Source organism: Papio anubis, chromosome 2, assembly GCF_008728515.1.
Source record: "Papio anubis isolate 15944 chromosome 2, Panubis1.0, whole genome shotgun sequence".
Classification (NCBI taxonomy): domain Eukaryota; kingdom Metazoa; phylum Chordata; class Mammalia; order Primates; family Cercopithecidae; genus Papio; species Papio anubis.
Window position 1 is genome coordinate 79,268,403 of NC_044977.1, and position 15,999 is coordinate 79,284,401.

Genomic DNA, 15,999 nt, shown 5'->3' on the forward strand with positions numbered 1-15,999 from the left:
TCACAGCAGCTCTCTGCGGTCGGCAGCTGATTGATTTTCTTAATACCAGGAATCAGGGATGCTATCCTTTTCCACCTGCTGACCTATATGCTTCATCAGTGGATTTTTTTGCCTTCTGGCCAATGGGGGGACCCAAGCAGGAGACTGGAAAACGGTAGGAGAGTGAGGTCAAGGCATTAGTTGCCCTGGAACCCTCCCTGTGGACTCCCTCCCTGTGGACTCCCTTTGAGCTGGCTATGTTCCTCTATCAAAGGAGATAGCTCTTCCTGAGGTTGACCTCTCCACCAGACCTTCTCTTTCCAAGTTCTGGTCAGTGCTCCTTCCCCTTCTCCCTTTACGTTGTGCGATGATAACGGCTCCAGAGTATTGAATGTCCCTTATGGTTTCCCTACATACTACCCAAAGTTTTATAAATAGTCCCTTTATTAAACCTTCCTCAAATTATTCTAATTTCAGTGGGGCATCTGTGTCCTGCTCAAATCTTACCAATACAGAAGAGGAGAAACCAGGCAACTTTTTTGAAACTGCGTGTGTACACTGGGCACACACTTTATTTGGGGTGGCTTGGGTGGATACTGGTAGAGTTGATTGGGGAGCTAAAGACACTCGGGTCATTTTTGCCATTAACATTAGCAGGATCTATTTTTATCAGTGTCAATGGATATTCAGAACTTTTGTTTCACCATGGACATAATCTGTGTTCACCTTCTTTCACTTGCACAATATTCATGTGGCTCCGACACTAGATTTTGCACTCCTTTAGGGTAGGGATTCTTCTATTCATCTCTGTGCCCTCAACACAAGTACACCACAGTGCTTAGTAGGCACTCAGTACAGTCATTATTTAATAATCTGCCTGCCTACCCCCAAGCATAAGGATGACCTGAAGTAAGTACACAGGTACAGCTGCAGAGCATGTTTTGCTTCTTGATGTGAGCTTCCATAAAAAACCAAACTGATCTATGTGTTATATCTGTAAATATTACAGAAATGGACATGCCAGATTTCTCTTCTTTAGCATCTGCTATAAGGGAAAAACTAGGCAGATGCCTGGAAGGCATGGGCAATTGCAACTTTTCAGTAAGATATACTTATCTGGTTTTAATTTGAAATAATAAAGAACATTTTTTTCTTCTCTTTGGACTGTTTTGCCTGTTAAAATTGGTTCTAGAATGTTCTCAATTACTGGATATTGATATTTCTCACTTTGAAAGCTTGGTTGCAGATACCCTGGTAATCATTTTTTACCTTTTAATTAATGATAAGCCCTGGAGAACTCAGTACTAGAGCAGTCGTAGCTTCCCCTTTTAAGGGGCATAAACACAATGTGGTAGCGAAATGAATATTATAAATGAATATTAGAATTATCAGAATTCTTTAAATGAAAGCTTTCATCACTAATGTTTCAGTACATTTAAATAAAAGAAGGATAAAAGCTTGGTAGTGCTTGGTCAATTCAGTGGCTGTGTTTTAAAGTCTAATTTGTAAAAGAATAAGAATTCAGTTATCTTTTAAATTAGGATAAATTTCTTAATCTTACCAAGGAATAACAGTGTGGCATGCCCCTTTAGATAGATGGCTTTTCTTTTCCAGACTGCAAATGGCTCTAAGTGTGCTGAATTTACCGACAAACGGTATGGGTCTCAATGGAGAGACACTTTCTGTAGACTGACGTGGATTCCTCTTGGGAGAATTTATATACAATAAATTATTTATATAAAAACCTAAGGTTCTTCTCCTGTGCTTTAGTTTTAATTTTATATCACTGCAAAGTGCCACAAGTAATCAGAATAGGTCTGCATTTGCTAGGAGCGAACTACAACAAAACCCCTTTCAGCAGCATTCTTAATTGCACCAGACCTTGAGAAAGGCATTACAACAGAGATGGGCTAGGGTCAAAAAAGTGTTGAACTGCAACCCAGGAACTGGCATAGAGTTTGCTAAGCCACTGAAGGGATTCCAGCCAAGCAACTATAAGAAGGCGTATGGAGGAGGAAATTGGGCCGGGAGTAGGAGAGGTTCATGGAGGTGGGCATCTGAGATGGGTTTACAATCCACTTTCCAATGATAGATGCAGATGCCGGCACATAGCAGAGGAAGAAATACCTAGAATTTTATTACGATTTCTTACCCTGAGCAATCAATGGGCCTAATTTTAAAAAAAGAAACAAACTTTAATTTTTGTCATAGAAGTAGTGAGTGGAATGGTGGTCACTAGAGGCTGGGGGATAGGGAGAGGGAATGGGGAGATGTTCATCAAAGGGTACAAAGTGGCTGGGTGCAGTGGCTCATGCCTGTAATCACAGCACTTTGGGAGGCCGAGGTGAGAGGATCGCTTGAGCACAGGAATTTGAAACCTGCTAGGGCAGCATAGTGAGAACCTGTCTCTACAAAAAGTAAAAGATTGGCCTGGCGTGTTGGCACATGCCTGTAGTCCCAGCTACTTGGGAGGCTGAGGTGGGAGAACTGCTTGAACCCAGGAGATCGGGCTGCAGTGAACTGTGCATGTGCCACTGCACTCCAGCTTGTGTGACAGAGCAAGACCTTGTCTCAAAAATGGAAACAAAAACCAGGGTTCAAAGTTTCAGTTAGAGAGGAGGAATAAGTTTTTGAGATCTATTGCACAGTATTGTGACTATAGTAAATAAAAACATATCACATATTTTTAAATTGCTGAGTATAAATTTTAAATGTCTCACTGCAAAAAAATCATAAGTGAGATGATAGATATGTTAATTACCTTGATTTAATCATTCAACATTGTATGCATATATCAAAACATCACATTGCACCCCCTAAATATATGCAAGTATTATTTGTCAATTAAAGGAAACTTTAAAATTTGAAATAACGGTAGATACACAGAAACTAACAAAGAAATGTGGAGGGAGGGCCTGTGTACCCTTTATTCAGCTTTCCCCAATGTTAATATCTTGCCTAACTAGGGGACAATAGAAAAACCAAGAAATTGGCATTAGTACAATGCATATCCATAGAGCTTATTCAGATTGACCAGTTATGCACATACTCATTTGTGTGTGTGTGTATGTGTGCATGTGTAGCTCTACGCAATTTTATCATAAGCGTAGCTTCATGAAACCACAACCACTATCAAGATACTTCATTGTCCCATCATCAGAGACTCCCTCATGCTATCCCTTTAGAGTCAACACCTATTCCCCACCCCATTCTGAACAACTAGCCACCACTACTCTATTCTCGATCTCTATAATTATCATATTTCATGAATGCTATATTAAAGTAGTCATATAGTATGTATCTTCTTGAGATTGGCTTTAATTTCTGCTTAGCATAACTTCCTTGATGTTCATCCAGGTGTGTGTCAATAGTTCGTTCCTTTGTATTCCTAAGTAATGTTCCGTGTTATGATATATCACAGTTTGTTTTACCATTATCCATTGAAGGATGTTTGGATAATTTTCATTTCTTGGCTATTACAAATAAAGCTGCTACGAACATTCATGTTTAAATTTCTGTGTGAAAATGAGTTTTCATTTCTCTGTGACAAGTGCCTGAGAGTGCCACTTCTGGGTAATATAGCAGGTTTATTTTTAGTTTTAAAAGGAACAGCCGAACTATTTTCTAGAATAGCTGTACCGTTTTACATTCCCATCAGCAATGTCTGAGTGATCTAGTGTCTCTGCATCCTCACCAGCATTTGATGTTATCACTGCTTTTTTTATTTTAGCCATTCTGATAGATATGTAACAATATTTTTGTGGTTTTAAATTGCATTTCTCTTATGGCTAATGATGTCGAACATCTTTTTGTGTGCTTGCTACCTGTATATGCTCTTTGGTGAGCTGTCTCTCTTCATGTTTTCTGCCCAATTTCTAACTGTTTATTGTTTTTTTTATTTTCTGTTGAGTTTTGAGAATTCATTCTATACTGTAGATAGTAATTCTTTGTTAGATATATGGTGGAGATGGCCTAGGGCCTCACTGCCCATCGCTGCCCTAGTGGTAGAGTAGGGGCTGGGGCTGGGGCTTCCCCACTGGGTCTCTACTGGACTTCCCCTAAATGACCAGAGGGAGCAGGCTCTCCCTGTTGCTGTTTTGGGGTTACAGCCCTCTCTGGAACCCAGCATAGGGTATATTGGAAATAAAAAGGAAACCCAGGGAACTCACCAGGTTGTTGTCCCTCAAGTACTGAGGTGCCCAGTCAGTTTCCATCTCCTTATTTTCCCAGGTTTTAGAGTTCTTTATCACTTCCTGTTGAATAATTTCTGGGGTATTTAGAGGGAAAGAGTAGAGAAAAATGAGTTCACTCCACCTTTTTGCAGAACAAGCCAGTAGATCTGATATCTAAGAAGCCATTTAGTATCAAATAGCAACAGGACTGATTTTCCTGGAGATGTTATCTGATGGACAGAAGAGTATTATAAGCTTTGACCTTTTAATGTCTTAACATTGTGTCTCAAATAGCCCTTGTGTTATGATGGTTGTCTAAGATTAAAAGCTTAAAGGTGACTGTCCTTAAAGCTAGAGCTTAAACCTGTTTTACCTAGTCTGGAACAGAAGTATTGCATGGACTCTGTAATGCACTGTCCAGGTCCTCCTTTAGGAGCTAAGGGCTTATCACCCCACTTGCTGTGGTGCTGCCCATAGACAGCCCTCTCCCAAAGGCATACTTCTTTCATGAGGTGGCCTGCTTCCAGTGACTGAACACTGCAGGGTAAAAAGGCCCCTGCCTTTTCCCCCTCACTCAGGACATTCCATGTTACGATCTGAATGTTTGTGTACCCCCATCATTTCTTTTTTTTTTTTATTTATTTTTTATTTTTAAAATTTATTTATTATTATTATTATACTTTAAGTTCTAGGGTACATGTGCATAACGTGCAGGTTTGTTACATATGTATACTTGTGCCATGTTGCTGTGCTGCACCCATCAACTCGTCAGCACCCATCAACTCGTCATTTACATCAGGTATAACTCCCAATGCAATCCCTCCCCCCCCCCCCCCCCCCCCGATAGGCCCCGGTGTGTGATGTTCCCCTTCCCGAGTCCAGGTGATCTCATTGTTCAGTTCCCACCTATGAGTGAGAACATGCGGTGTTTGGTTTTCTGTTCTTGTGATAGTTTGCTAAGAATGATGGTTTCCAGCTGCATCCATGTCCCTATGTTGAAATCCTAACCCTCAAGGTGGGGCCTTTGGGAGGTGATTAAGTTGTGATGGTTCCAGCCTCATGGATGGGATTAGGGCCCATACAAAAGAGGCCCCAGGGAGCTTGCTAGTCCCTCCACAACGTGGAGGACAGAGAGAAGCCATCATCTGTGAACCAGAAGTGGGCCCTCACCAGATATCAAATCTGATGGTACCTTGATCGTGGATTTCCCAGTCTCCAGAACTATCATAAATAAATTTCTGTTGTTTGTGATATTTTTTACAACTGCCAGAATGGGCTAAGACACCCTTTCTTCATTACTCCCCACAAACTACCATTTCGATGACTTCTCCTTCAGCTCACCTGCTTCCTCCTCTCTTTCCATTTCCTTCTCCAGGTGTTGATCCCCAAAGAATTCCTTTTAAACCTTTCTTCAAGCTAAATGCATGAGGAATCTGTTTCCCAGGAACTTAACCTACCTCAAAAGTGCTTTGCAGATGTTTTATCTTTTTCTAAATAGAATTGTTCATTTTAAGGAGATCACATACTTCCTATTCCAGAATAATAGTGTCTTTTTAAAAAATGTAATGATGACCATACTAGATAGTAATCCTATTTGCTTTCACAATTTTCACTTTGGATAATAAAAAGCTGGGATGTTGTGGATTTCTCTACAGTGTTTGAAATCTATAACCTGAGAACTGTAGCTTGGAATCCTGTTAGATTTCCTGCAACTGTTTGTTTTTATGAAGAGTCATCACCAAACACAGCCGGTTTTGTAGATTATTGTTTCAGAAAGTTTACTCAAGTCTGCAGTGATATCTTCTGCAGCTGCTCTTAATATTACGACCCTGCATGCTAAGTGTATGGTCCTTAGCATTGTATTCTCCATGTGGCTCTCTAGTCTGAGTTTATTTGCTTAATCAGGAGGTTTGGAACAAAAACATGGCTGTGGCAGTGTCCTTACTTATCTATAAGCTTTTTGCTTGGCTGCCAGCTGATTGCAATGTATAAACAGTAGTTTGCACATTACCCAGTCATATACATGTCCTGCCAAGAGCTGGTTACTCTTTCACGTATCTCCTTATTTATTTCCCACAGTGCCTTTAAATTACTATGTGGAGATCTCCTGTGCACTTAAAGTCACTCGTCTGCCCTCTGCTTGTTCATTTAGACTTTTCGCTACCTGAGTTATGGTGAACCATGAAAAAAACTTAAATAAGTCTACCTCCTCTTTTTAAAAAAGGTTGCTATGAAGGTGTTATATATTTGACTGTGTGCAGTAAATATGTACCTAAAGACACCAATAAATTAAATTTTTGTAAGCCTAATACAATGTAAATGTATTAAAAGAGCTCACTATTCCTATGGAGAGTTTGTTCTTAAAGGTAAATGATAAACCTTTTATTCATGTTTAAATCAAGCTTTTAACTCTATTAGGGTCTTTCTGGAAAAAATGTATGTGACGATGAGCCAGATGAATTCTCATATTTCTTTCTGAACGGCCATATGGTTCAAATGAGCTCAATTAGGTGTAGGGAGGGGATTAATAAAAGTAGACTTTGATAAAATTAGGGACATTTGTTTCTCATAGAAGTTACTTGATGATGACAGTCTCTAAGAAAATAATGTAATGCTGACAAACATTTAATGAGAAAGTGCATCCTCAAAAGCTTTAACCCTACTAGTTTATTAGAAGTCCAAATGAGTATCTATTACAAATATTTACTTAAAATATTTCCTTGATATTACAACATGTAATACCCTTTAAAAAGTGTTGCTCTTGAATAACAAGCAAACAAACGCAAACTCAAAAAACCTGCTACTGTCTATCCAGGGTATATCCTTGGAAAATGAGGGCTCATCTTACTGGTTATTTCTTTCTTCAGAGTATATCCTTGGAAAATGAGGGCTCATCTTACTGGTTATTGTTTCATCATGTGATGTCAGTTGTTAATAGTGTCTTCATAGGTGTTAAAATTATGGGAACTATCTTGAAAGTTGACTTTTTAAAAATGTCATCATTTGGTGATGGGGCAGATCCCCTGGTCCTTTTCAGCCTCAGTTTCTTCATCTGCAAAATGGCTAAAGTGATATTTATCTCAGAGGTCACGTGAGATTTAATTCAGTTGAGAGTACTTTGTGATCTTTATAGTTATAATCAGATATAGGCTGTTATTTCTGATTTTCTAGATATTTCTTCTGAAGACATAATTACAAGAATATTATTCCTTGGCCTAATGCTTTCCAGGTTTGGACACCCCTCCATGGATTTCTTTTTGGAGATTTGCAGTTGCAGTGCCAGTGCCAGAGAAGGTGTGTTTTGTTTTGCTTTACTTTTTTTTTTAAGAGAAAACTGAGGCTCCAAGGTGTTATACAATTCACGAATTCATGCTAGGTCATATATTTAATAAGCAGCAGACCAAATAATCAGGCTTTCTGACTGCTAGTTACTTCTTGCAGGGTCAGAAATGTAAATACTGTAATATGAGGACAAAGCAGGTAATGGAGATGAGTGAGTATAAAACTATAGGGAGTGGTGGGAACATTGGCAAACTAGAGCCAGTTTTGATCCAGAGATGACCGGGAATCATGCACCATCTACACCCCCGCAACACTCCCACCCCACAGCTTCAGTCAATTGTTGTCAAGTAGTCTTTCTGGTCCAGTGTGCTAAGATCTTCTAATTTTTTTTAAAGGGAAGTCAGAAATTTAGATCTTTATGTAAAATTGACACCTACTAAAACAGAAGAAAACAAAGAGACAAACAAACACAAACCAGGTAGTGCTTTCCCTTTCTCTGTTGCAGCCTGTGGCTGTGAGGTGCACCTTCTCCCTGGTTTTGGATCCATTGGATGCTGTATGAAGGAGAGGGTAAGGCGTCCAAGGGCAGGGATTCTGCCACATGTATTGTTGCATCCCCAAAGTCTAGCCAGGTGCCTAAAATTAGATACTGCACTAGGAAATGCCTTTGAATAAAGAATAAAGAACAGCAACAACAGACCAAAGAGTTTCCACACAAACTTTGGGAACCTGAGTCAGCACACAGGCCTGCAATGTGGAGTTAGGTTTACTCGACAATGCTGAGAAGCACATTAGAAATATTCAGCCAGTTAATAATTTCTCTTATTGTTTTTCAAATGGAAATTTAGGAGTGGCAAAATGAGGGTGAAATTTTAATTCATTTCTTGAATTACTAAACACTATTGATCACACTAAATACAGCATATGCCAAACATATTTTTGTTAAGTTTTCTTCAATGATTTCTATCAGAATGCTCGAAACTTTCGGGCATAGTGGTGTGTGAAAATGATTATTCAAAGCATTCTCTCTTCAAATGCACCCATACGTAAGCAGGGATTCAAAGGATCTCCTTATTATAAAGGAAAAAGAATTGCCATGTGACCCTTTGGTTAATATTGGTTATATGTATGTGAGTATGTGGTCATGGATTCAAACGCATAATTCTAAAATGTTTAGAAATGCTGCATCTACTGTATTATGGACATTAAGATTTTTCATGACCAAAGCTTGCCACATTATTTTTCTTTGAACAATAAAATAGAAGCAATAGTATTTAGGTTGAGCCCTCACAGCAACAACAAAATGCCACAATTAAGAACAAAATCATAATCTGTATACTATTTGAGGCTGGTTTGACAAGATAGAGTTATAGATTGATGTAATATTTTATTCCACCCTTAGAACATTTCATCACCCCATTTTAATTAAGATTAAGAGTTAGAGGAGCACATATCTGGAACCGTGTCTTGCACCACGTTTTGCATCCGGGCTTTGGATAACCCGTTGAAAGCAAAACAAGACAATCTGCCTCCCACCATCTCGTCACACTCTGACTTCAAGTTCAGCTTCACAGTTAAATAACTTGCCAACTTCGAATTAGCAATAAACAGCAACTCAAGACCTGTAGGGCTTATAAGCAAGTGAGAAGTGGTGCTTGGAATGATTACATTCCTAAGCCCACAATTATCACAGTTCAGAACTAATTTTTATGCCTTAAATAAAACCAAAAGAATCTACACAAAGCACTTCGTTTTCTGGGAAGGTTAAATTAAAATTAAAGTGTTCACTGGAAAGTCATCCTCTTTAAAATGCATTTGCTAAGAACCTCTTACTTGAGGAAAGAGTAGCTACTGTAATTTTAATTTTTCAGGTGTAAATCCTTTTACTCCTTACAATAGATATAGAGAAGCCACTAGTATTTATTTTTTCAAGTGTGATATTTTAAAAATCCTTTTTTCCAGACAGTTCTTCCTGGCTTACAGATTGTATACATTTACACAATATGATAATTTATTAACTAAAATGGGTAGCAACTGAGAGTGCTTGAAATGGAAACAGACAATTTCAGAGAGACCTAAAGCAGGCAATGGATAATAGCCGGAGTAGCACCTTGGATTATGTCACGCGTCTTCTGTAAAAAGTGCTAGTGCTTTTGCAGCTCTCTGAAACATTCTGCATCACATCCAGGTCAGGGTGGGGAGAGGGAAAGACCACTGGGACACCTGTAGTCGTAGCAACTGCGTTCCTGCAGCATGAAGAGCTGGGAGGAGGAAGAGGTAAATCTCCCTCCCAGCCGTGGCAGCTCAGCTGTTTGGGGGCTTGTGGGAATTTCTTCTGAGATCCCCGTTAACTTTCATATGGTAAAAATCTAACAAGTTATCTTGTTGACCTTTGAGGCAGCAGAGGTGTTACACTTCTCTCTCTCTCTCTCTCTCTCTCTCTCTCTCTCTCTCTCTCCCCCTCTCTCCCCCCCTCCCTCTCTCTCTCCCTCTCCCTCTCTCTCTCTCTCCCTCTCCCTCTCTCTCCCTCTCCCCCTCCCTCTCTCTCTCTCTCTGACGGAGTCTCGCTCTGTCACCCAGACTGGAGTGCAGTGGCGCGATCTCTGCTCACTGCAAGCTCCGCCTCCCGGGTTCACTCCACTCTCCTACCTCAGCCTCCCGAGTAGCTGGGACTACAGGCACCTGCCACCACGCCTGGCTAATTTTTTCTTTTTTTCATTAGAGACGGGGTTTTCACCGTGTTCACCAGGATGGTCTCAATCTCCTGACCTCGTGATTCGCCCGCCTCAGCCTCCCAAAGTGCTGGGATTACAGGTGTGAGCCACCGTGCCCGGCCGATATTAAACTATTTTCCCGTGGGTTCTCTCTGGAATAATGAGTGCTTTTAAAATTAAACTAATTTTTAAAAAATTTCTAAGCATTTAAAAAGCTGGATTTCTAGATTCTCTTAGAAAATTGGAAAACCTGGCGACACTGTACCATTATTATTCCTCCATGGGAGCGACTGGCTGGAGCTCAGCTGCAGCTGTGATGTTTCCATGAAGTGTGAGCTGCTTATGTAACACCAGCGCCGTTTCCGGTTGTAGTGTTTTCTCACCTGTCTGGCTTGCTTGCTAGGGCACTTGCATCTATCCATTTTTTTTTTTATTGATTTCCAGGCTCAGATTCCCATTGCCCAATAGACATTTTGGTCTCAATGTCCCTTCCGCTCCTGGTTCAACATCTCCAGTGCCAAGATCTTTATTCCCAACCATGCCCAATGTTGCTTTAAGTACTTGATCTGCATGATCTTATTTAATTCTCTAAAAGGTGAGTATGCTTATTTTCCATTTTGCAAATGTAGAAACTGAGGTCAGAGGCAGAATTTGAATTTGAAATGGCTTGATTTCAAAGTCCATATTCGGTCTCATTTCCGTCTCAGGAGGGTGAATGCATGTTTTTCTTCCTTGTTTCATTCTTTTTGTAATGTGCTTAGGAAAATCAAGTATAACTAAACATGTAATACACTTGGTGACTTTATTGCTTCCTCCTCCCCCACATTCTCCATCCTTTAAGACATGTATAACTGTTAGGATTGTAATTCCCCATTTCCACAAGGAGAGAATCTTAGCTTTCATAGCAATTCAGAATAGTCTGGATCATTGCCATCCAAATGAATACATGTGAGCCACATATATAACTTAAAAAAATGTTTAATAAGCACGTTAAAAAGTTCAATGAAAGGTAAAATAAATGTAAATAGCATATTTTATTTAACCTAATATCTTTAAAATATCATTTCAGCATGTACAGCAAGTAATTAATATTTGAACATTATTGAAGAGTCATATTTTATATTCTTCTTTTGGTAGTAAGTCTCTGAAATCTTGCGTATATTTTATACTCACAGCACATCTCAATTCAGAGTAGTCACATTTCAGGTGCTCAATAGACACGTGGCTCATGGCTGCTGTCATTGACAGCCCAGGTGTATATCATTAGCCTTACATACAAAGGAAGAGTAAGATAGAGGGATCAGGTTCCTGTTATGGCCAAGGCATAACTCAGAATTTCTAGGCCCTCGTTCAGACCTCCTCCTACAAACCAATGTTATGAGCCTTGAGATGCGCAAAAAACAGTTTTGGAATGAATTATTTATTCCTTTTTTTATGGATGCAGCTGCTGATGTTTGGTAAGCCAAAGAATTGGTATAATTTTAGTATATCTTTCCTGCTTTTAGTGCAGTTCTAGAGTTTTAATGGAGAGAGTTAGGATATGATTTCATAGGAATATGTTTTATCTCCCTGGGTGGTGTGTATTGCCTTGCAAGCCTGAGGTGAGATCATAAGTCTAAATCGGTTCCTTTCTAGAAGTTACTTTTTGCCTACCATCAGGGACAGTGAGTAAACACACAGAAAGAAAGAGGGTATAACATTGTTGGGAATATGAGAACTTCACTGAAGAAGCAACTGAAGAACAGTGCAGTAAAGTGTGCAATAAAGGTGCTCAAGCCATTTCAGGCAGTGCCAAGATGGACAGCCTGAATCTGGAATGAAAGCTTGTTCTATGTGCTAGTAACTGTGATTTGTAATACCCAGAGATGAAGACTAAAGGCAATCAATTATGTATGTCCTGTTATTACTTTGTGAAAACTGGTCCTGAATTGCTTTATCATTTGATAGTGTTTTTCCAGGAAAATAAGGTTTCCTTTGCTGCCATTTTTCACTGAGATAGATGCAGAAAGACTCTGAACCATTTTAGTGAGCATGTATTTCTAGCTAGTTCACCAATTTGAATTTCAGGTTGTGATGATATGGTCATAAAAATCTGTCCTGGGCACATTTTCGACTGATCTTAGCTTAAAAGCATTTTCTAATGCCATGCGATGGGACTTAATGACTTTGCACTGTGGGTTGGAAAATGAATCCATTGGGATCCTGTTCTTATGCTGGAAGCCCTCTGAGTTTCCTTTATTGAAATGCCAGAAAGTGCTTCCTAAATACATGGTCCACACTTCAGTTGTTCCACGGCCTCCTGTTATTATTTTTGTTCTTTATAGAGCACACAGGTACTTGAGGTATATTTCTCATATAGAAAAGAAGTGATCCTTCCCCCTTGTGCTTTCATTTAATGCAGACAAATTCAGCACAATTGAAAGGTAAGACATTAATCAGGCACTGGCAATCACCAGAGAGGGTTTTGGGAAGTTGGTCATGGCCCCAGTTTAACACACTTCCCCATTGTCCTGTTGCTAAGCTGAGCTTTTTCATCACCTGCCCTGTGGTTCTTTGCCATTGCTGTGACTGACAGTATGGGCAGAGCTGTTTAACACAGAAACAGGAAGTAGCTTTGGAAATTAACTGGTTCCTGAGTGGTCCTGAGGTCATAGTTTTCCTGAAGAGAGCAGTTACTATCTGTTTGTTTATGTAGCTGACTTTCTGATCCCCTGAAATATTTTTTTTTAAATTAAGGTATAACACATACATCAGTAGAAGTGTATAAAGTATGCTAATTTAAGTATATGGTTTAATGATATTTTTACATATGTATATAATATGTAATCTAGATCAAGTTATAGTGCACTTTTCAGCACCCTGGCAGGCTCCCTTGTGCTCCTTCCAAATGTTTTCCAAATACATTCCCTTATAATGTTACCACTGCTTTGACATCACCAACACCAGTTAGTTTCACCCGTTCTTGAACTTCATCTAAATGGAATTACACAGCATATAGTCTCTCCTGTCTAGCTTTCCTCAATCAACATATTCGTGAGGTGCATCCATCATATCAAGATTCATGTTCTTGTTGGTGAGCATCTGAATTATTTCCAGTTTTTCCAAAATTCTGTTTTGGTCTAGATTCTACCTAATGTCTTCAGGACATTAAAGAGGTGACATTTGTCCAAGGGCCTGGAGCACAGAGATGCTCTGTGCTGATGGAGACCTCCATCCTGTCTCCCATAAGTCTGTATTCTCGCCTGAATGATCAGGGTGGTTGCTGAGTGCTTCGCCTTATGCTTCTCTTTCTTCTTCCTAATTTTAATAATAATAATAATAACAACAATAACAGCTATTATTATATGTATCAAGTGCCAGACACTAACACTACTGTATTATGTGTTATATCTCATTTAATTTTCACCAAGACTCTGGAAAGAATTATTATTATAGTTTTTACATGAAGACTTTAGTAAGTTTAATGGAGTCTCTAAGATCACATAGCATATTGATGGCAGAGCAAGGATTCAAACCTAGGTTTTCTGACTAGCATTATGTTCTTAATCACTACCCATACTGACAAAGACAGGGCCTTAGGATCTGTTAGGGAAATGCCATCTTTGAGTGGAACACAATTCTGTCCATTTTCTTCCCCCATGACTCCCAGACAGCTGTAATTTTTAAAATGTCAGTTAGAATCTATCATTTCCAAGCTTTGAACCTTCGGTGGCTGTCCTTGTCATTAATATAAAATCCTAAGTCCTCATTAGGCCTGCAAGGCCCCACCTGATTTGCTCCTGACCCCACTCTCTGACCTCATCCCCCATCCACTGGGCCCTCCTCAATGCCCTGGGGTCATTGAACTCCATCTGTTCTTGAACAAGCCAGGCTTGCCCCGGCACTGGGCCTTTGCATATGCCATTCCTTCTGTCAGGAATGCTCCTCTCCAGATCTTTTCATGGCTGATTCCTTCTTGTCATTCAACTCATTGCTTAAATGTCACCTTCCTAGAGAGTCCCTCTCTGACCACCCCCCCACCCCCATCCCCATGAGGAAGGACCTGTCTCTCTATCACGTTGCCTTACTTTATTTTGTTCCAAACACTTACTACTACCAAACTTATTTTGTTCATTTGGAATGTTATTGTCTGTTTTCCATCATTGTCATATTTGCTCTAGAAAAGTACCTAGCACTTAGTAGGTACTCAAACAGCTATTGCCTGAATAAACAAAGGAATGGAAAAATGTACGTTTTCAAAGGTCTCTGTAACTGTATAAGACATTTACTTATATATTTTATGAAGGAAGAACATTTTATTTTAAAAATGTGACTTTACATGCTATGGGAGGTCCAGTTTTCATATAATAAAATGAAGACGGGAGGGAAGTTGGGCACATTATTAATTTTATTTGTGGAAGATGCTCGCAATCGCGGGAATTGACTTCTGGCAATGAAGCAATTTCCCAAATGTCAGAACTAATCGTATGATCTTGGAAAGTGGTTCTTTTCTTGTTGTCATTGTTTATTGTTTGTTTATTGCTCATTATAAAATACTAGAATGGGGACACTGTTTCCTGTCCAGCCCTGGAGTATAGCATGTGACACAAATCATAACAATTAACATGAATTTTTATATTGGAGTTTAAAAATAAGAAATGTCACAAGGAAAGCATATATAGATGCTCTTTAATCATTGCCACCCCTTTCTAACATGACAAGCCCAGGAATCATTAATGATCCTTTGTTCTGCTCAGTGTGTGGGGTTAACATGGATATCTTTAGTAACAAGCTGCTCCTTATCTTATCATAAATAACAAGCTGCCACTTTGGCATTTGGAGGCTGCATACCAATTTCTGTAATATCACATTCGCCACTCTCTTAGCTGTTGTTGGATTTGGTAGGAAGTTTTTAATTTAAATATCTTTGGTCCTAGGATGTAGATTTAAATTTCAGTCCCCAAGCAAACTTTGTCAAAGGGACTTTCAACCCATTGCTTCTAGAATCTTGCATGCCAGGCACCCTTGGGTGTACATAAGGGTTGTGGGTGTGATGGGCGGGGCTGGGACTTCTGCGCCCTGTGGAGGAAAGAAAAGCAGTGTTAGGAGAAATGTAACAGTGCAGTTGAGGCTAGGAGTGGTAAAGGATTGTGTTTCTCTGCTAGCCTAGGCATAATTTCTTATTACCCCACATCAAATTGCATCCCTTGCCTCTGATTCAAGCCTGCACATTCATCTCTTCCTCCCACCTCAGGCTTTTATTGATGCTTCCACCTCCAGGCAGTGCACAAATGCAAACTTCTGTTTACCATCTCTGAGTAATGATATTAATTCCACTGCCCAGGGATAATGCATTGCTTATTAAACACTGTAGCAATAACCATTAGGTGGTAATTCAAAGGGAAACAAAAAAGAGTCAAAAGCACCCCTAACCCCTTTAGCAAAAAAATGATCAGAATTTAGCAGAAGTAGAGTTTTCCTGGTTAACAGTGGGGAGGGATTAACAGCTTCACTGCTGACTTGCTATGTGATCCTCAAAGATTTACTAACCTTTCTAACTTCAGTTGACAATGTCGATAAGCAGAATAATAATTGTGCCTACCTCCTAGAGTTGCTGTGAAGGTTAAATGAAAGATATACATAGAACCCTAAGCAGAGTGTTTCATATGTAGCAAGAGCTTAATTAAAGTTTCCATAATATGATATCTTAAAAGACTTTAGGAGGCTGAAGTGGGAGGATCACTTGAGGCCAGGAGTTCAGGACCAGACGGAGCAACAAAGCAAGGCCCCGTCTCTCAAAAAAAAAAAAAAAAAAAAAAAAGGGGCCAGGTGTGGTAGTACACACCTGTGGTCTCAGATACTTGAGAGGCTGA

General features: G+C 39.6%; 1 protein-coding gene across 14 annotated transcripts in view; it reads left to right on the plus strand.

Annotated features, from left to right (window-relative positions):
• Positions 1–15,999, plus strand: part of FHIT (fragile histidine triad diadenosine triphosphatase) — a 1,487,995-nt gene that overhangs the window by 239,329 nt on the left and 1,232,667 nt on the right. The gene's annotated exons all lie outside the window — the stretch shown is intronic.